General features: G+C 31.5%; 1 protein-coding gene across 2 annotated transcripts in view; it reads left to right on the plus strand.

Annotated features, from left to right (window-relative positions):
* Nucleotides 1-23,279, plus strand: part of LOC139486786 (ragulator complex protein LAMTOR1-like) — a 513,831-nt gene that overhangs the window by 227,563 nt on the left and 262,989 nt on the right. The window lies entirely within an intron of this gene.

The following is a 23,279-nucleotide window of genomic DNA, read 5'->3' on the forward strand; positions in this document are numbered from 1 at the left end:
TAATTAGTGTAGGAATAATGAACTATTTTTTAAACAGAATCAATAGTCAAAATTTTTTTTAATCATACCATACCAAAATAGTTTTTCAACCATAATTTGTTTCCCTGTTTACACCCCTTTGATGATTTATTAATGTCAGTAATTTTTTTACAATTCAATTACCTTATGTTCTTATTCCAACAAATGGTGCTGGATCTTGATGAAGAGAAAAAACGATTCTATACATTAAATAACAACTAAAGAAAAGAAAAGATCCTTCGACGATTTTTAAAGCTGTTTTCAATTCACAGTGTACTCAAAATCTATTATGCGACATTCCCACTAGATTATACTTTCAAACGTTAATCGTATGCAATAATTGCCACTGGTCGTGTCTGAAATAATAAAAAGTGCAACATGTATTTTTTTAATTTAATTTTATTTAGTTTGAACGATCCTGATAACCCTTAAACTAAAAACATACTTCAATTCCATCTTAGTTTTCTCGAATTGTTGCTCTAGACTTTTAATTTCTAGATTTTTTTCTGTTCAATTTGACTTCTGGAAAGAAAACATTAAGTTAGAGAAAACACATTTTTTTATTTAAAATCATGATTTTTCTCTTTAATGCTTTACATAATGAAAAACTTTTTGTTAGCCCGGAAAGGTGATTTGTTTTCCTCTTCTTTTTTTTTTTAAACCTTTGCCATATTTTAATGTTTTAATTATTACTCTTTTTATCATCATATATATTTATTCCAATATTGGTTTTAACTGCAGGATAAATTCTCCTTTTCATACATTTTTCATTTAATGACAATAATTTCATTTTGAATAACGTAATGTTCGTATTAAACCAAGATAATTACAGAAATCGTTTGGACCATGGAATGTTTTCCTAATTTAAATACGGTACCTTTGATGAAGAAGACAAAACGTTCCAAAATATACATAATTTAGACCCTCCAAATTTTAGGCGGACATCGTGGTGATTTTTTATTTTATTTTTTGTGTAGGGTGTGTGGCTGTTGTTGGTCTTTTATCGTTTAGCATTATATCTATGAGGAGTTTTTTTTTATTTAAAATAACACAACTTTATCAAAATATTGGACTTTACATTGACAAGATTTTTCGAGTTTGGTTGATTGATATTTTTGGCAGACATGTTTTTGTTTTCCGTTAAAGAAGTGTTGATACAAAAAACTCCCGTAAAGACAAAAGAAATAAAGCATCTGTTAATATTTTGTTACACTAAATTCAAACGACTGCTTTCCTCTCATTTGTACTAGTCAATTTGACATAAGGATTTTTTCCCAAAAAAAAAATTAAAAAAGAAGATGTAGCATGATTTCAATGAGACAAATCTCTACAAATGACCAATAACACGGAAATTAACAATTATCAAAATTAAAATTGTACGGACTTCACCAATGAGTAAAGCCCATACCTCATAGTCAGCTATATTATGCCCCAAAATGACACGTGTAACACAAATCTAACGAGAAAACTAACGGCCTATTTTATGTACAAATGAAAACTTAAGTCAGTTCTGTTGTGTGTCTGTTATTATGTATGTTTACACATGTTTGGTTGCTATTTCTCAATAATTTGCATAATAAATGTCTAATACGCCAATAAACGCAGTGTGTGTAAGTTTTAAGGACATACGAATATGCCAAAGAATTATTTTTTCAACATATTGGTAAAATATGTTTTTTATAATACCAGTACGTACTTTGATATGTTTTTATTTTACTCGACTTCATATTTTAATTGCTGAACTTCTTGTACCAGCCTTTTGTTTTCTATCATTTCCTGTTCAATGTTCACTGGTGGTAAGCGGATGGTCGTAACTAAAAGTTACGACCATCCGGAAATGGGAGACAACTCTAGGGATAAGTTTTTCTTTTCATATTTACGTACAGTAAAAGGTTCATGTGAGCCAAACCGCTGGTCTCATATACACTTATCGTGAGTGCGTTGATATTGAAACCAAATTTGATAGACAAAATCATTCCAATTTTCGTAAAATAGTCATTCAAAAGTTGGAGCATGATGGTCGTAACTTTAAATGTGTGATGGTCGTAAATTCAACTATAATATTTTGGATGATGGTCGTAACTTTGAAAGATGACCGTAACTCGAGTATTTAGACAAACTTTTATTAATGTATTTTAAAAGTAAAAGTAATAAACTCAGATGTCATACATGATTTGTTACAAACAATATTATTTGTTACCATGATAATGGTATGCAGAAATTGAGCTAGAGAATTATTAAACACACACAGTTCTGATGTATTCAAAACGCTCATCATTTAGGAGGAACAATGAAAACTGTTCAACTCGCATTAAGCCAAAAAGTATGTTTGGGTTGAGTATTAATATTTTTTACTGTACGTTAAGGCATAAAATTATCAAATGCACGTGTGTTCACTCATATTTTTTTTTCTACTTTTTTTCTGCAATCATGTCGGCAGATGAAATTATTAAACGTACAATTCTGAACAATCATCGTTAACTTTTAATCAGCTATTGCAATTCTTATAAACTATAGGCCTTCAAATATTCGGCTTTTGGTGGTTTATGCGGAAATTAAATCCACAAATACACTTCGGAGTCCTGTGTTGAGTTCAATATCGTAGCAGCTACGTATAGTGCTACGTAGATTTTGACTATTGAACGTGTAGCTATAGACTAGTTGCTACATAGATATTGATAGCAGCTACGTAGCCGCTACGATATTGAACTCAACCTAGGATTTTTTAACGTGCTGTCTATTGGTTATCGATTACATAATGATTATATATAGCGGTATATCATTGATATTAGTTCTAAGAATTGGTACGGAATGAAAACTGAATCCATTGTGTCGCAATGAAAATTGTATTAATCTCTCGAAAGTAGGAATAGTGTTGATATATATATTTTACACTTCTACACGCGCTTACTTTAAGAGTAAAATAAAATACTAGTTTGAAGCCAGGCTTAAGCTTGTAACCAGGATAATATGTCAGAGACTTAGGTAGAACTAAATGTACTGCGGCGACTATCACATACAAACCCCACGGTATGCAGATTGAACATTATGTGTATGTTATATGTTTATATTGTATGAATGGATACACGCTACTCATGGACTTCGTAATGGACATAACTGTCCACCTTATTATCAGCTTGATTTCACCAAATAACAATATGACTTCCAATAATCCAGGCTAAAAATAAAGCGTATGTTCTTTAACTCAGGTACAGACCTGCGAATTCGCGGGAATGGTCTAGTCTAGATAACGACCTTCATAACCTATCAATATTAACTTTTAGATTATTTTGACTCCTTACTGATAATGCTCTTTCGACTCAATGAATTAATCTTAAATTGTAGATTTAAAAAAAAGCAACTAGTAGGTACATCCTCAAAAAGTTTTTACAATGTTTATCTTTAACAAAGATGCAAAATCTAAAGAAGAAAAAAAAACCCCAGGATACTGTTATTTCATGTGATGTCCATTTTACTAAAAATGCCTTTCCTTAAAATCATTTATTTTGTAATTAAAAATGATTTGATACATTTCGTGCTTTTGATTTCTAACTAAGAATTACCATAACCAAGGCTGTGTTTCTTGTTTTAAAATGAATTCTCCACTTTTGGGAAATTTACATTGTTGGTGAATTTAATTGCTTATACATTAATTCAACTATTTGCCTCTGGCTAGTTTTATACATTATATTTTCAGTATATATGACTGTCATTTCATTTTGTATTGTTTCGTTCGATTCGTTCCAATTTTCTTCCGTTTCGCACTTTACAGGTACCCCTCTCTTCACCCCCTTTAGATTTTATCATTGGTGAAAACAACTTCACAATATATAATATAATATATTCATATAATAAAAGACACGTTTAAAACTCTTGACTTGCCTTGTTCGGTCCAAAACATTTTAAAAATTTGGAATTTTAAACCAATTTGAAACTTTAATCAAAATTCCCCCAAACTAATATTTGAAAACTTTTTTAAAAATTTTAATTGATAAGTGTTACACGGATTGAAATTGCTTTATTTTACGTTGTATGTAAAAAAATTAAAAAATCTTCAGAAATACAACATATAATATATGCATACAATAAAAGACACGTTTAAAACTCTTAACTTGCCTTATTCGGTTGTATTTAAAACAGAGTTACGACCATCACAAATTTTCGTTACGACCATCCTCAACATTTTTGTTTTTTTAGTTACGACCATCATGCTCGAATTTTTGAATGACTATTTTACGAAAATTGGCATGTTTTAATGCATCAAATTTGGTTTCAATATCTCCGAACCACCGAATAGTATGTATGAGACAAGCGGCTTGACTCAAATGAACATTTTACTGCACGAAAATCGGAAAAGAAAAACTTATCCCTAGAGTTGTCTCCCATCTCCGGATGGTCGTAACTTTTAGTTACGACCATCCGCTTACCACCAGTGAATGTTCCTTCAAGAGAGAAACCAGTTATTGTTTATCAATAGATAAGTTGTTTAATTCAAATTATGAAGCGTTGTTCAAAATACTTGGCTTCTAATTCAGAAAAGAAAACTTATGAAACTGAATACTAGTAGATATTTTTCGCTAAAATACCCTTTCTACTTCCAATTTTATTTTGTTTATCATTTACTCTATTTCCCAATGTTAATCATTATGTCTGAGTCTGAAAGATTAACCTCTTAGTGCATGTTTTTGATTGTCAGTACGTTCAGTTGGAATAACCGCAGTTCATGTGTTAACAATGGAACTATAATTATTATAGAAATCGTGGAGGGGGAGGGTCCTTATATTTTCGTAAAACCAAAAATTCTAATGAACCTCATAGGTTGCAATTCTGTTAATATAAACAATGCAATTTCCCACAGAAACTCCCTGTGCGGCTTAAACTGTGCCACTTTTACTATGAAGTTTCGTGAAAACGATATCCCAGAACGGAAAGTTGATATGCACTGCTAATGTATTCAAAGGTCAAAATATAGGAAAATGAGTAATATTTTTAACATGTATATGACCTGAACTTCTAGGAGTTTAAAAACTTATACTAAAATTTCTATACTTCCCCTACCTCCACCATTGACCACATTTGGACCTTCTAAGAATTAAATTTTAGGCGTTACCATGTTTCTCTATATTAATAACATTCCAAAGTTATGTTTCTATGAGATGAAAGACAAAGATCATGGGAACCAGTACGTTAACACATATCTTTGATTATAATATATTTCTCCAAAGGAGGCGATACTAATGAATATACAAAGTGCAACCTACAGATGAAACAGAAAGTCTGTAAAAGTTCATATCAAATCAGATTACTCCTGTTTTTTTGAGACGGGTCTTGATCACCCACCTGTTGATATGGCACCTGCTGATTTTGCACCATTAATCTGCCAATGTTCCCCCTTTGTAAAACAACTAAAGTTGCTTTCCTTTGTACATTAACCAATTGTAAATTGAAAATTAATGCCGTTTTACTTTATTAATTAAGTTAAGATAGTTAACACCTGTAGAAATAATTTTAATTAATTATTTAAGATCGCAGAAAAGTATAAATGAAATGGTTTGTAAAATTTTGAATACATTATTATGGGAACGAACTGCGCGCCTCTCCTTGCTGACCTCTTCTTGTTTTCATATGAATCGGAGTTCCTTCAGACACTTGTCAAAAACAAGAAGATCAAAGAAGCCAGGTTATTTAATTTCACTTTCAGATATATTGATGATGTTCTTTCCATTAACAATCCTAACTTTTCTGATTGGGTTCCATTAATATATCCACCAGAACTAGAAATTAAAGAGACAACAGACACGGCTTCATCCGCCTCATTTTTAGACTTATACCTCGAATTTGACATACACAGTCATCTTAGTACCAGAATCTATGACAAACGAGACGATTTTGATTTTGAAATTATCAATTTCCCCCACCTTAGTAGCAACATACCAACTTCACCTGCATATGGAATATACATTTCCCAACTTATTCGGTTTTCAAGAGCTTGCAGCTCCTACTCAGACTTTGTAAAACGTCACCAGTGTCTGAGCAGAAAGTTGATGAACCAGGGGTATGTCAAAGAACGTCTCGTCCTTTTTCTAAAAAAGTTCATCGGAAGGTACCCAGAACTTGTTGATAAATATTCCGTATCAACTTCACACATAATACACGATGGTCTTAAAGTATAGATTTTGCGTACTGACGTTGTTTATCATCTTAATTACGTGTTATCACTAGTAGCACGATTTCAGTCTGAAACGGTCATTTTGGTCTGATCACATCTTGATTGACTGGATTTACCGCTAGAAAAAATCGTCAAGATATTTCAGATAGTTAAGTCGCCGTTCAGATCGATAGCCTCATCAGGTAAATCAGTTCGTTAAGGCGTATCAAGACGGAAAAGACTGAATCGTCTAGCGGGTTGTTTAGACCCGTTAAGACCGTGTCAGACCAAAACAGACCATGGATACAAAAGAACGTTCAAAATTTTCAGACCCTGTTTTGATCCGTTCAGTATACCGGTTTGATACCACGAGTTGCGCCCCTTCTACTCGATAATGCATTTTAGATTAATACATGTATATATGTATTTTATTATTAGAATTTGAAGTATATTTTGATTAATTAAAAAAAAAAGATTAAATCTTGTGTTAATTCTTTATTTCTTTTCTTGTTTTGTTAAAAACTAATAAATTATTCTTCTATATATATATATGTTGTTTATTTTTTAATAAATGTTAGTTTATATAAATATATATTGATAGTTAAATGCAAGGACGTACGTTAATTGTATACACACCAGAATGTATGCCATAAATTTAACCTTGAAATGTTGTGAACACCGGTAAAAATGTTTTTTTGTATTTGAAGATTAGTAACGGAAAATCCTAAACGTAACCTAAAAAAATTAAGGAGATGTGGTATGATTGCCAATGAGACAATCCACAGAAATGCAGCGGAGGCAAATTAACACAGTCATGCATATTTTTGTTTTATGCATGACAGTTTCTTTAATTCGTTTTCTGTTGATATATGTCCTAGTTTACCGTTGAAGCTGTTGCTTTTTTGGTATGTTTATTTTTTTTTGTGCGAGTTACTCTATTAAAGTTGGAAAAAAATATTCCCGACATTCGGAAATTCGAAAAAAGACTTCCCGGATCCCGAAACCTGATCATATACTGCATTCAGTCTCTGTCGGGACAGTGTTAAAATATCACCGTATAAAAATTTTCATTCAAACAATATATCCTTATAATATTTATTTTCTTATCCATATAATATGTATATAGTACTTTGTATATACTTTGTATATATATGTCGTCTATATATATATGGCGTTGATTTGAAATAAAATCTGTTTTAGTTAAAACGGTCGAGTTCAATGGCACGTGCTAGTAATCAACCGGGTCAACAGGTAACAAAATCAATGATCCATAACGTAAGAAAGTACATGCCTATTATATTTTACAATTACTCTCATCATCATTCTTGATAAAAAGGTCTAAACTTTAATAAAGAATGAATGAACACGTATTAGTGATGTCTGACCTTCAGTTTTTAATATAAATTAATGCTTATGTTTTTTTTTATATTGAGCAAAGTAACGAATGTGAATCTATTAAACGTTAAAGGTTCTTACAATATCATATACCAAAAGACCATGCAAAATATTTGAGCGCCGCATGTAAAACCATTAAAAAAACATGTACTGTTAGGAAGTTTGTTTAGTATTCAAAAGAAACGTTTCGCTTCTCTATATAGTTTAGAGAGTATTCCTTTAAATTGTGTCAGTTATATAAAGTAGTGTGTATTTGTATTCTATTTATTCATCTAAATGTATCATTATAATATACATTTTTTATTTCACAACTATATATACTATAAGTTGTAGTGTGATTGATTGTTGTTTAAAGTCCAGTGGCAAATACTTCATGCATGTTCAGGACCAGCTGTAAGTTTATGACATGTATGGAACTCACCGGTGTAGTTTTCACGTGTTATAATAGATAAAAGAATAATTAATTTTTAAGATATCGAAACATGAAGGAGGCAAGGCGCATGGATTACCCGCACTTATCAGTTCTTTTCTCTTTTTTGTCTTAAAAAAAAAAAAAAAAAACGATTTTTTTTTATATGTTTATATAATTTACGATAACTGTGGTGTATACGTGCTGTCAGACGAAAGATACATATGTGCCCTCTAAATATCTTTTTTTACTATGGATTGTTTGCTTTCGTATTGACGTTTAACACACAACTTTAATTACTGACTGGATGTATGTAGAAATTCAAACGTACTGGAGAATGAAGGATGCAAATCCAAGCTTTGAATTAAAATGGTCATTAAATTTGCCACACAAATAAAAGAACAAGTGTAAGTGTTGGAATGACATATACAATATATCAACATGTGCATTGTCGGAGAATTTAATTTTGATTTTACTTTGGTAACTGGACAAAATTGAAGAGAGGCAGTCCAATCTTTTCTCCTTCTTGTTACGAGTACAAATAGATTTTATTTGCTTTATAGACATCGAATAGAATTCAGGGCATAACATTACGGAATATGATCTTCAAAATATACTATTTAATACCAATAACATGTAACAAATACATTGTTTTTATATATATATATATATATAAAAGTAATTTTTGATCATCAGTGCAAGCAGTAGCGTTTGTTTGATTTTAAAACACGAATCGATCTATACTATTTAAAATTACAATACGCAAGCTGAAACCGTACCAAGTGATTATTATTTTTGCACACGACATCTAGGCTGTCGTCCCACCTCTAACCGTAGACGGTTCTCTTGGTGGGGATATTGTGCATTCAACCGTGGATATGATAAAATATATCTGTAATAAACAAAATTGTAATGTTTTGATTGTGTAATGTCTTAATTTTTAAGGTTACGCGGGTTCGGTATTAAGCGGGACAATTGGTATGAACACATTTCGATATACGTGTAAATTATATTAAAAGAAGCTTTCAAACGCAGTTATTTTCGAGGATATTTAAAGATACAAATAAAAAAATCCTTTTTATGTTTTTGAATTAGGCTTTTAATTTCCATTCCTAATTATATATCATTGTAGAAAAAATTTATTTTATACATTTAAAGTACATGTAATTCTTTATGCTAGCTAGTCCATGAATAAAATTGCATAAATCACAAAAACACATTCGGGAATAGCAAGAAAGTTTACCAAAAAAGTAGTGGGAACTTTACTGTTTTTTTTATCATATATATTTCTGATAGTTTTCCCGACCTATTCACCTATTTTCAAACTTGAAAAGGGACCTCTTTCAGCGGCACGAGCCTGGAACATGTACACATGACAGTTGTAAGTAACAGCTATATAAATATACAAGAGAAGATGTGGTATGATTGCGAATGAGACAACTGTCCACAAGAGACCAAAATTACACAGACATTAACAACTATATGTCACCGTACGGCCGTCAACAATGAGCAAAGCACATACCGCATAGTCAGCTATAAAATGCATTTCAAAGATACTATAATTAGAATAAAAGGTTAACGTACTTACAAAATATGTCATCTTAAAGAATGTGATTTCACAAATAAATTATTTTCAAATTCGCAGTCAACCTAAAATCGGTTACACACATTTTTAATGTTATAAATCCATTCCAACAATATCATTTTAAACACACACTAGCTTGCCTTTTCATTAATTTGAATAATACAAATTCAGCTAAATTTTGTTTATTCCCATCAACAGAGAAATCTCACACTCATCCCAGACGTTAATAATACTCATGCACTTCAATTTTGATAAACAATTTATTGATACGGATGACAACGCTTTAACATACGGTTACATTAAGGTTAAAAAAAATGTGAACTTGTTTTTAATTGAATTCAAAGATAGATTAAACGGTTGCTTTAGGAAGCAACCATTTGATTTTCTGGGGGTGGAAAGGGGGGGGGGGGTTATGTTTTTTTTGGAAAAAAAAGTTTGTTTCGAGTTTTGGAAAAAAAATAATTTGTTTTTGACTCTGAGAAAAAAAATGTTTGTTTTACCCTCAGCTGACACTATATGTAATGCTAATATTGAAAGAAAAAAAATTTGTCGCCAAAAAAATGTTTGGAAAAAAAATACCCCCCCCCCCCCCAAGAAAATCAAATGGTTGCTGCCTTAATAGTGAAATGAACTATTTTTTTGAAGACTCGCCTAAATGTATGTTGCATAGATGTATTAAATCATGCTGTAAATTATATTTATAAAACCATTTATTTGTAAATACCGCATAAATCAGTCTGTTAACTTAATATAGAAACTTGTCGATTTTATAATATTGAGAGATATCCGAGATTTTGTAATATGGTGTGATAAACAAGTAATTGAAGATGAATATCATTTTATTTTAGTATGTGAAAAGTATAATGAACTTCGAAAGAAATTTATCAAACCATATTGTTGGAGAAAACCGTCGAATCTTAAACTTTTTAGACGATCAATGCATTTGAAAGGGGGCATATATATACAGTTGGAACTCGCTCCTTTTTTATGCTCGGTTGGGACCCCCTTTTAAAGTGGTTGGGTTCTCACCAGTATCTGTTCAATCCGATTTCAATTATTTCGTAAAATACGTTTTTTGACAGACATTACCTTTATCTGATTATCATAATATTCCCAGTTTAAGGAAAAGAAAAGACATTTTTTCTATATATTTTTTTACAAAGTTGCTAATGGTTTAATTATGTCGTAATTTGCTAGGTCAGTGTCGGATTCCGGGCGACATAGCGTACACTTTCCTTTTAATTTTTAGCGTTATTAATATCGTAATTTTTGTATCCTTGCTATCCTTGCTAAATCTTCTACTGTATATCACAGCTAGTGAATAAGTCTAAATGTCCGTACAGTGTATAGTAAGATCTTTTTTCCACACATGGACATTTCATTAGTATAGAAAGTTCGCTATAGTGTTCCATCATGCATGGTCTTAGTGCAGTTTCGAGAGCTTATAGTGCACCGAGGCGGCCTAGGTTATTTTTAGACGCACCGTAAAGTCCTAGTCACACCATTACAAGATTCTTTATTTCTTATAAAACCAAGCAAATGGTACAAAGAAAGATATTTTTACATACAATAACATACAGATTTTGCGCATGACAAGTTTGCACAAAAACGAGCAACAAGAATGAGAGATTATTGTTCAACCAGGAGAACATACTTCTACATTGATAATTCTAATTAATTTACACAAATTTTTCAATACACGAATATTTTTTGAAATAAATAAACTGCCGAATTTCAAAACATTTACTCGGCTTATATAGTAAGGTTAAAGAAAAGCTCTTCTACTTTCTGTTAGAGCTGTACAATTTAAAATATAGTGAAATTCATCACCTATCACATGAGAATTACAAAGTACACAGTACCTTTCCTGTCTAATAATTTTACGCCATCTACCGGTTTCTATAGGTAACCGGTGATTTCCAGTTCTAAACCTACATAGCGTTATTTTATCTTTATAAGGTAATAAATCTAAATATTCTTCAAATTCAAAGTTTTCTTTAAATAGTTTGTAACATAATGCTTTTGGAGAATTCTCCATTTCTGATTTCCAAGTCTGCTTAAATTGGTCAAAAATTCTTTGTTTAATGCTTAACTTTAACCATTGCAACAACGTCCTGTTTTGATAAATTTGTTAAAATGCTGGGACCATGATACTAATAGTATAATTTTTCCCTTTTAAATAGTAATTGTTATGAATGATAATATTTTACATGTATGCTGTCTAATTTTTTAAATAGTTATTTGGTTAATATGGTGTCTCGTAAGTCATTTTTGGACAGGATATTTTTGTTTTATAGTGTATGTATATTCTGCACGAATAATTTTTATCGCTATCATTATAAAAAACTAGACCATGTGAACCGTATGAGATCGACAAGACAGCTGATTGGATAAATGGGATGAATTGTTACGCCTACATAAAACTGATATCCAATCGAATGCCAGCAGACACCTATCAGTAAAAACAAATTGTAAGCGTGGATGGTTAGAGATTTATTTGTGTATTCGATATTTGAAAAATAAGTTAGATAGTCACTATTCGTTTTCCCTTTTTTCAGCCGGATTTCAATAACTGTTTTTACACTTTCTTAATTAACAGAAAGGTATTTAAATAGAAGCGCATCACATGTAACAGAGATTTACAAGCATTTAATATAGCGACTTGTGTTTTCCGGAACGTCCTATTTTCAATTATTCACAGACTTTTGCAATAATATTAAACCTTTATTTTTTACCTTCAAAAACTGCTCAAACTTTTATTCTCAGACGAGACAGCATGTAAGACATAAACACTTTTATAAGTCAGTGTACACACGGTGTTTTCCAAACTTGGTAATTTCTTCGCCCAGGGATATGAATTTGACATTAAAAGTCCCTCAAAGCTTTACAATACCCGGTCGTGTCATTTCCGTATATTGTAGATGGAACGAGTGATATACATACACCAGACATGCATGTTCCCTTACAGGTAAATTTTACCTTTTTGGAGGACTCCTAAGTGGGGATGCGTTGCATGTGTGCTAATCTAAAAAAAATCCAATCTTTTATTTTTCTAAACTGCGTTACATGCAAATGCGAAATAATTAGTGTTGTTTGTTCAGTCCAATTTATTTATAAATATTAATTTATCCTTTTGAATAAAAAAAACTACGCATGTAAACTTCAATGAATACAATAGTATTTAATACTAGTAGCCTAAATGTAAAACAATGCAGCAAGATTTGAGGTTGAAGCGGCTCGATCAAAACGTGAATAGATGAGAAATTGTCATCATTCTTCTAATTAATTACAAAGTATTTTGTGAGAACAAATACTTATATTTTAGTGATGGTGATTCATTGTTGTTTGCCTCAGTCACCTCCAGTGGCAAATATTTCATTCGTGTTCATAACGAGAACACAAGTTTTAAATATAATAGGAAGCACTTCAAATAGTCGTTCGACAATAAGATTAAAAGTAAACTTGAAATACGGTAACCACTGAATAATGAGAGAAGATTTAATAAGGATAGAAATTTAGCCTTGCAACAGCTCGCTACAGTGGGACCACTAACATCATTGAGGAAGAGTTTTCAATTTGCAGAGAGCGATGGTCCTCTCAATCTACTCTGATGTCGGCCATCTCTATTCATACGTGTAGTTACCAACATCACATAACGGTATCTAATTTAGATAAGATCATGACTTTAAAATCGCATTAGTAACGGTGATAATTCTGTTAAACTGTATTGTTTATTATGCTCGAGTTTTTGGTATGACCATGCGACCTCTCTACTGGTTGGTCTCGTGAGAATAAATTCACCTCAACAGCGAGAGGACTTTAGTCCGAATCCCAAACGGGTCTAACAAAGAGTTTTTTTCTTTCTTTCGAACTGTTAGCTTGTGAACTTACACGTTAAAAATCCATCTCAGTGTGTCGGTCTAGTACAAAGCAGGCTTAATTTTCATATTATATTTCCATATTATAGTTTTGGCCTGAATCTACTGATTTATATCACACCTGCTATAATTTTCAACGATCGAAATAAAAAAAAATGGTACGTGAAATATTTCTACGGAACACTTGCATTTTTGTCTAAAAAAAATCACTGCTCCCGTATTATTTAGTCTTGTTGCGGTTTAGGCTTTTTATTCTGTATAGGTTTCTTTCTATAACAAAAATCTGTGTGTTGACTCTTAATGTTTTGATTGATATGTGTCGTTGGGTTGATGTCGTATTAATGTATACCTTTAAAATTGTTTTCAAAACCAAATGATTGATTGGGTATAGAAATATTCACATCTCCAGTTCGACAGTATATCTTTGCTAAAATTGGGTGCGGACGTTTGGTTGTTCGGTTGTATAAATAAGCAGCCGCATTTGGTCGAAAAAAAAAAGTCTATGCATGGTGTAGTGAGAGTTTCGCGCTATCTATACGTTAAAAAAAAGTGAATAAATCGTTGAAAGGATACGAACTTTGATTGAAATTTCTAAAAAACGAAAAAGGTCACCTGAATCTCCAAGTAAGCCAGTCGCATGGTTGTCAACTTGAATTTAACACTTTAGAAGAAACGAAACGGCCAAAATAAGTTTAGTCTTATTATAAATTGTTGCCAACTTTTTCGTCCGTTTTTGCTTTTATGACAACTTTACCAGATATATATATATAAAGATTTGACAGTAATTGTTTCACCAAAACGAGCTCAACTACATGTCGTTGTTTTATGCTTCAACATAAATGCATATGTATGTATACAATGGAGACTGTTTTCTGTTCTACTGCCCTGGTCCTAGATTGGTTGTATACAATCTAACCCCTGACATGGACTACTTTATTAAATGTTTACAAACAAATAAATGCAAAGAGAAAGATTCGGAAAGAAATTCTAAAATTTACGCTAAAAAATAAAATACACAAAAATGGAAACAGTTTTAGACAATTATCATTTGAGAACTATATATAATTAGCATGCATCACTAAATGAAACTGATAAATTGATTGCTCCCTTAATGTCCAGTGGCAAATATATCACGCATATTCATGACGAGATGCGAAATGGATCGACCTGAAGCAAATGATTGATACATCACCAAGACAGTGAGTTTGCTGAGGTAAAACATATGCCGTACTAGAATGCTGTATGGATTTTGCTCATTGTTAAAGGCCGTACAGTGACCTTTGAACGACTTTGACCCCCCCCCCCCCCTTGCAGAGCTATAGAAAAACAGTACATTAAGGGGTGTTACAGACTCTTTTTCGATGATACACAGACTCTTCTTAATTGTTACACGGACACTTTTTATGAATAGAATCACTCGTGCATGATCAGTGAGTTCATGGGCACTTTAATTTTCAATTAGATTTGAACTTTTTGGTTCACCGACTTATTTCCTGTCTTTTTATTGGATAAAATATTTACGTTAGCATCAATATCTATTTTCCGAAACATTTCCAGTAAAATACTATTCATATTAGTACACCAAGGGATTAGACATTTAACTTCAAGGGAGGGGGGGGAGGGTATGGTATAATAAATCAAATTGTCATCACTGTTGGGTTTTTCGTCTGAATATTTTACATAAACTGTGTCAGATGCCTCATTACAGGCTGAACCTTTTATAGGGTGCTCATTATAAAGTTTTAGTTTTTGGTCATTGTTGAAGGGTGTGCAGTGACCTATGATATAGTGACTAACAAGTAAATCACTTGGTCTACATGGTTTAAATGGTTGATAGTCGTCTCACCATATCTCCTTAGGCCAAAATAAAAATTGTTTGTTTCCCCTCCCCACACCCCGGTAAAAAATAAGCCCCCTGGGATGGGAAACAGACATTCTTTTAAATGTGGACTTATTCATGATCTTTTTATTGAAATTCTGAAATAAGAAGATTTTACTTGTCTATAAGTATCACATAAACTTTACATTATCAATAATCCATTAAAATGAAGTCCAGTCAAAATAACCATGCCAGACAGATATAGGACAGATAATTTCATGAATTTCATGAATTTTTGAATTTCACAGTTCTTCCATACCCCAAATTTATGGTTAAACGTTTATAGTAACCATAGAAACAGAGAAAAAGACTAAACATAAAAACCATGAAAATGGTGTCATTGTCAGATGAAATAAGCCATTCAAAAATGTCAAACATGTACAACTTACATTTATTCCATAATTATGCCAAAAGTAGTGATCCTATACATGTACAATGTAGCTTATAGCTTATGAGAAACATTGATGACATTCGGCTATTGTCTGCTCTGAAGTTGGGTTGTTGTCTTTTTTGGCACATTCCCCATTTCCAGTGTCAATTTTATTAGCATGATTAGGAAGTATAAACTGAGAAACAAACCTAACCATGTTAACATTGTATCAAACTGAAATAACCTTAATCACTTAAATTATCCATGAAGGTCAAGGTCAGGTCAACCCAACCTGATAGACAAGTAGATCTTTCAAGATACTCATATACAATAAAATGTATCCAATTACATATATAAAATATACAGTATAAAAGAGCATTTCATTGATTAAGTAACAGTATATTTTACATGCAGTCATTGAACCATGAAAATGGGGTCAGGTGCAATGTACATATAATGGCAAACTGAAACATCATAACATATTAATTAGCTAATAGCATCTGAATACAAGACAAGAAACATCCAGCTCTTTTAGCTTTTAAAATGTAAAGCTCTAAAAAATAGCTTACATCATCACCCCAAGACTGTAATACAAATTTCTTGTATACAACCAACTTTCATGACTTTTGTGTAAGGCGAGACAAAATAAAATGATACTTTGAAGTACATGTATTGTTTAATATGTTTGACTACTATAATAAAATGCCAGTTTCAGAATGAACAGTAATTTAGAAGATTATTAAAATACATGTAGATACATTCAGACTATTATAACTATACAGCAAGCTGTCATTCGACTCTAACCAACAACCATGCCAGGGCTGTAAACTAAAGCTTGTCTAGGTTGGTAAAAACTTCCATCATCATGCATATATATGACACTAACCAATAGTGATGGACCGTGACAGACCCTCATGGAAAGTAAAGGAGGTTTAACACTCCCTGGTGGTACATGTAGCCAACAATAGCAATGGCAGCATAGAAACTCTTATTATATCCAAATTCTTATTTCAAATGAATAATTATCCAAGGTGAATCAGATGATGTATGATCATGATGCTGCACGTTTAGTATTGACAATGATTGATATTCACTGAAACTAGAAATTTCCATTATTCCAATTTTCTATTCTTAATGATATAACTATCCAAGATAATCATGGAATTAAGATATGATGCACTTGACTACTAATATTCCTAGAAAACTTTAAATTCTCTTTATTTCAAATTGTTAATATTACTTATTTCAAATATATATATCAAAGGTATGCTCTGTCACCAAGTAATGTAGTACATTGTATTTCCTACATTTTTTCTATGAATTGTAAGTTTGCTATTTGTTCAATTTACAATTCTCTTTTTGTCCAATCAGATCATCCCATCAACTGTACATCATGACATAATGCTGTTAGCTCTATCAACGTTATTTCCAAACCAATAAGTAACACAAAATTATGAATGAATCCACCATTTCACAATTTATAGCTACAGGTACAAATGAGGTACCATATGAGAGTAACTTAGTGACACTATATATTTCCTATATATACATTGATATACATGATATATGCCGCTTCATAATCTGGCTGGGAATCATGCTCAAACCAATGTGATATCTTATCTACAAAAAAAGCATACATTAAGAATAAAGTATTTATTATATATAAACTTGTATAATTTATCTACAAGAAAAACTAGCAATCATAATTTGCTTGACAACAAAGTTTAATGATGTAAAGAAATGAATTTATGACTAATACAATTTAATTGATAAGTCCCTTTATATACGAGAAGAAGAATAAAACCCTTTTTTGAGGTTCTATTTCTAAAACAAAATGTTCTCTCTTTCTACATCAATGTTTTCTTAGGTGTATACTTCATTGAAGGGTTAATGTCTAATAGAGGCTATAGCATTGTATAGCACTATACTTGTTGTGATCAATTTATAATACTTTTTTATTTTAAAATAGAATTTGTTGAATATTACTACCAACGTGACATGGTGACAAAGCAAATAGTATTTATAAGATTCTTCTTCTTTATAATCCATCAACATACTGATGATAACGTGTCCGGCACTTATTTACAGTAACTATGCCGCGGATGCGTGGGATCTAATTTTTATTTAGTCATGACAGTCATGACAGTGAATAATAATTAATATACAAAAGATAAAAATAAAAATTTCAACATAATTTCTTTTTCTTGTTATAACATATATTTAAGTTCTACAAAATTTAGAGCATAACAAATCATTTATAACAAAATAATGAATCATACCCGGTAAAATCTTAAATTTCTTATCACAAAAGATGAAAAGTGTTAAAAATTATTGTTAAGGACGCAATGTCGTCTCATCATTTGGAATCAGGCATGTCAGGGCACAATATCAATATACTCTTTTTTTTTGCCCCGGGCAATTTTGAGGTTATTGCATATATATAAACCCAAGCCTTGAACATGTTGAAGGTATTCATAACACATATGTGACAAATTATAATTATTGTACATCACCCACCAGTGGCTATATAAATAGGTATATCATCGTCGTAACTAGTCTGAGATTACTCTGACGTTGGTCCAAACGGCTGTTTTGCCAGACAAGCTTGTCTCGGACTACATGGTAACATGTGAAGATTGGTTGGTTATTGGTTAATAAAAAAAAGTGACAAATATTTCATGCAAATTTAGGACGTGACAGTTATCAATACATTAACCATGTTAACATACAATATATAGGATTACTCGATCAGGGGTTTAGGTCTTGTAACTGTTGTATAGGCCATCCCGCACAACCATACCATTGTGAATACCCCACATGTCAATGCATGTTAGGCAATAAACAGGGGTGGATCCCGCTATTTTTAAAAGGAGGTTTAAACCATACTAGTTTATATGTAACTTTTTAAATCATGCATTGATCTTCCAAAAAACATGAAAAAGGGGGGGGGGGGGTCCAATCACAGGAACAATTTTTTAACAAGCCCAAATTCTTACTTTGCCTTTGAACAGGCTACTATCCAAGAGTGTGGAGTATTGGAACGTCGATTCATACCTGTATGCACAAATTTAACAAATGTGAACATTTTTCCTTCAAATTCTTGGGTGATGATCCATAATCAATGATTATTCTGATAGACATGTATTAAAATATTCATTTCTACTCACCAATTGCAATTTCCAGCTCAGCTTATATTGTACTATAGTTTCCTTCTACCATGTCAACGATTTTATGTAAAATAAGTTAGCTATTAGAAGCGCTGACACTGCCGACACACATGCGACATGAATGCAACAAAAATAAAGAGGGTACGGTAACGTTAAATCGTTTACGGGCGAAGAATTATTTTCCGTTTTTAATTAAACTTGTCAGATTTGATTAATTATCGTCGAAAAATGTCCCTAATGGATAGTCATTCAAATTAAACCAGCTTTATTATGCTGTATGCATGTAATATATATGTAACCTGGTCTTTAAATGTACTTTAAGTACAGTGTCTGACGTATTTATAAACATTTTCTTGATTATTTATCCTATTTCAAATATAAATTTGAATGAATTTATAAGCCTTTTTCTGCTATAATATTCAAACTTTATTTTTTAACGAAGGCTTCTGGTATGTAGTTTTTTTTTACAAAAGGCTCTCGAATTATAGACACATTAAAAAATAAAGATGGAAAGTCAAACGCATGAGTCTGGCAAAAATAAAGTTAACGGACAATGTCATGACAATAAACAGAAAACGATAAAAGACAGAGTTATATCTATATATTTTTTTCCCTGCCTCAAATTTACTCAAATGCAATTTATATAGGTAACATAAAAGATAATTTCAAGTGTTCACGGCCGACATCCGTTATTATTAAATAAGGGTGTAAAAATGAATGACAAATTCTTCACCACGTACGGCAGTCTGTAATTGCATATAAAACGTATTGCAATCACTTGTAAACCATTAAATACAAAGGTTCAGGTGCTTATATTCAATAATCAAATATTATTTCGGCAATCTGTTGATTTTTTTTAGTCAATTCGCGGCGATTTGTGCAGCAGTATGACTTTGAGCTACTTTTTTTATTTATATAATTATAAAACAGTGTTAAATAATTAAATAGGAAGAAGTTAGAATTAAAATTGAATATTTGTTTTATTTAAATAACATGATTAAGGGGACGTGGTAGACTTTCAGTTAAAAAAATCGTCTTCTTTCACAGTTTTATTTTATTCTTGAAAGGGGAGCAACCCCTGATAAATAATGGGAAAGTTTCACTCGTTTTGTGTCCAAATTATTAAAATCTGAACACGACTGGACACGGTCTGACAACATCTTGACGTCAGTTTGTATCCATGGTCTGTTTTGGTCTGACACGGTCTTAACGGATCTAAACAGCTCGCTAGAAGATACAGTCTTAAATATCTTGACATGCCTTAACGGGACTAATTTACCTAATGAGACTATCGATCCGAATGGAGACTGAACGATCTGACAAATCTTGACGTTTTCCTCTAGCGGTAAATCCAGTCAATTAAGATACGATCAGACCAAAATGACCGTTTCAGACTGAAATCGTGCTACTAGTGTATATTATTCCCCCTTTTTTTTTTTTTTTTTTTTTTTTTTTTTCTTTATTAATATTACTTTTACTGTTGTCTGTTTTTTTGAGATATCCTTTTGACGTAACTCTGTGCTTATGCATCCCATCATACTTTGAACGACAAAATTATTTTATGATGTGACTCTGTACCTATGTATCTTGTCATACTTTGAATGACAAAATTATTTTATGATGTGAATCTGTACCTATGTATCTTGTCATACTTTGAATGACAAAATTATTTTATTCATTAATATTACTTTTACTGTTAACCAACTTTTTTGTGATATACATTTTACGTGACTCTGTACTTATGTATCACGTCATACTTTGAACCACACTATTATTTTATATTTATTATTATTACTTTAACTGCTAAGTCAGTGTTTGTTATATCTATTTTGCGTGACTGTATTTATGCATCCCGTCATACTTTGAACGACAAAATTATTTCATGTCTACCTGTGCGAATTTCAAACGCGCAATTTTACACCAGTACCCATACCCTCCTTCCTTGATGGGTGCATTTTACATAGACAAATATAATCGTATAATATAATCAAAATGAGGATGTTAATTTGATGTATGCCTTTTTGTGCTTCTTCGTTACATTTGTTGTTTTTATAGTGATTAAGATGATAACACAATGTTGACTGCTGTACCCCTATTTTTGACATTTTTACCTATTATGTCTGTTTGTTTTGTTCACGCATCGGTGACTATATAATGGAATTTGATGCGACTGTCATACAAGTGAGAGGTTTAGCTAGCTATAAAACCAGGTTCAATCCACCATTTTCTACATTTGAAAATGCCTGTACCAAGTCAGGAATATGACAGTTCTTGTCCATTCGTTTTTGATGCGTTTTGTTATTTGATTTTGCCATGTGATTATGGACTTTCCGAATTGATTTTCCTCTGAGTTCAGTATTTTTGTGATTTTACTTTTTATTGAAAGTTTTGTCTTTTAATAGTTCACAATAAGAATGCATATATTAATTTGAAAAACAATAATGTATTAATCTTTTCAAAGTTAAATAAAAAGTGAAATGAAATTATTTAATTAACTTAATTATAGCAGGACATTTACTTATATTCCTTTAAAAGATATGACTGTTACGTTTTTTTGTCGATTTCGTGTTGCTCAGTCTATAGTTGTTTATAAAATGGTGTGGACTATTTTTTCTTCTATTTTTCATAATTATGTCGGTTTCTCTTCTATTCTATTCAATTTTTCTTTGAATTTATTTAGTTAGTTGTGTTGTATGTCTTTGGTGTTTGTTTCCACAGTTTTTGATTACTTCTGCTGGATATCAACTATTTTAGTATTGTTCTTTTTGTCTTTTTCGGTAAGTGACTCAATTTTGTCAATTAAAAAACTATTATAAACTGGCATAGAAGTGAGAGGATACGATACTTTTAAATCAGGTTAAACCCACATCTTTTGTTGTAGAATGGTTATACCATTTCAATAACATGAATAATGCTACCTTTGACTTTAATTTGTTTCGTTGTAGTTGTTTTGTTTGCATCTCGTGCGTTAAATGATTTTTTGTATTAAAGTATTAAACATTTCTAACAAAGTTTTGTAAGTTTGAACGAAAAATCAAACTGACCTTAGTTTGACAAATGTCGGTGAATTGTTTTTTCTTATCTTTGTAAGATAGATTTCCATTATGCCATTACGTACTTTGATATCATCTTATTTTCCTCAAGTTCACCTTTTAATTGATGAAAGTCTTGTGCTAGTCTTTTATGTTCGTCCAGTTTCTGTTGAATACCCCTTCAAGAGATAAAACAATTAGCGTTGAAAAATATATTATTTAGTTGTTTAATTCAAATCTTGAAGCTTTATCCAAGATAGTAGGCATTAAATGTAGTAAACACTTTTAAAACTGAAAAGTTAATTTGATTCTTTTCTTATGCCTCTTTAGCATACTTATTATTTAATGTTTTCAGTTCCTCTATGAATGATTCTAAAAATTTAAATAACAACAGATTGCTACAATTTTTGGACAATTTTGTGTCGCTCAGTCCATATTTGTTAATGGCATGATTATATCGGTTTTTTTTTCTTCTTTTTTTTTTTTTTTTTGCATGATTATGTCGATTTACCTTTAAAATATGCAGTTGTCATCCTTCCTTCCTCATTACTGTGGAATGGAAATTGGCGCAAATTTAACTGTTGCAAAACTTTAGTATATCGGTAATTATTTTTCTGATGTTTCTGAAACCAGTTCCTGACTACACTGACTCTCAAAATATTTCGATTCAGAAAAAAAGTAAAATAGGCATATACTGAAATCCGAGGAAAATTCAAAAGTCCCTATTCAAATTGCAAAATCAAAAGCTCACACACATTAAAGGAATGGATAACAACTGTCATATTCCTGACTTGGTACAGGTATTTTTTTTGCAGAAACCGCTGCTTTGATTGGATAAAATTCTGTTATGCGTCAAGGATTTCTTTTTATTTATCTTTTGGAAGGCTGGCATTATCTTCCGCTATCCAAAAATGAATCGTATTGCACACTACATTTTATACTTATATATTCAAAATTGAAAACCACACACCTTACTGTCGAGTGCTACCTAAGCTTAATGATGGTAATTGAATCTTAATAGTGTTTAAGATTCCCAACATTTTGGTGGGAAACCCGTTTCCCAAAATCGTTTTGATGGAAAACAAACATTTTTTCTTCGATTTGATTAGGGAAGATCTATTTTACGTATTTTGAAAATTTAGTAAAACTATTAATCTTAAGAATGAATTAGAAACGTGCGTCTGGGTTGATTTGATCTCGATTTACAGCGCAAACATTTTTTTTACTTAGTTGAAATGGTCAATGGTTATCGTTTGTTGCTGTATATCATCTTTATAAAAAAGAAGATGTGGTATGATTGCCAATAAGACCACTGTCCACAAGAGACCAAAATGAAACAGACATTTACAAATATAGGTCAACGTACGGCCTTCAACAATGAGCAAAGCCCATACCGCA

This window comes from Mytilus edulis, chromosome 8 (genome assembly GCF_963676685.1).
Source record: "Mytilus edulis chromosome 8, xbMytEdul2.2, whole genome shotgun sequence".
Taxonomy (NCBI): Eukaryota; Metazoa; Mollusca; class Bivalvia; order Mytilida; family Mytilidae; genus Mytilus; species Mytilus edulis.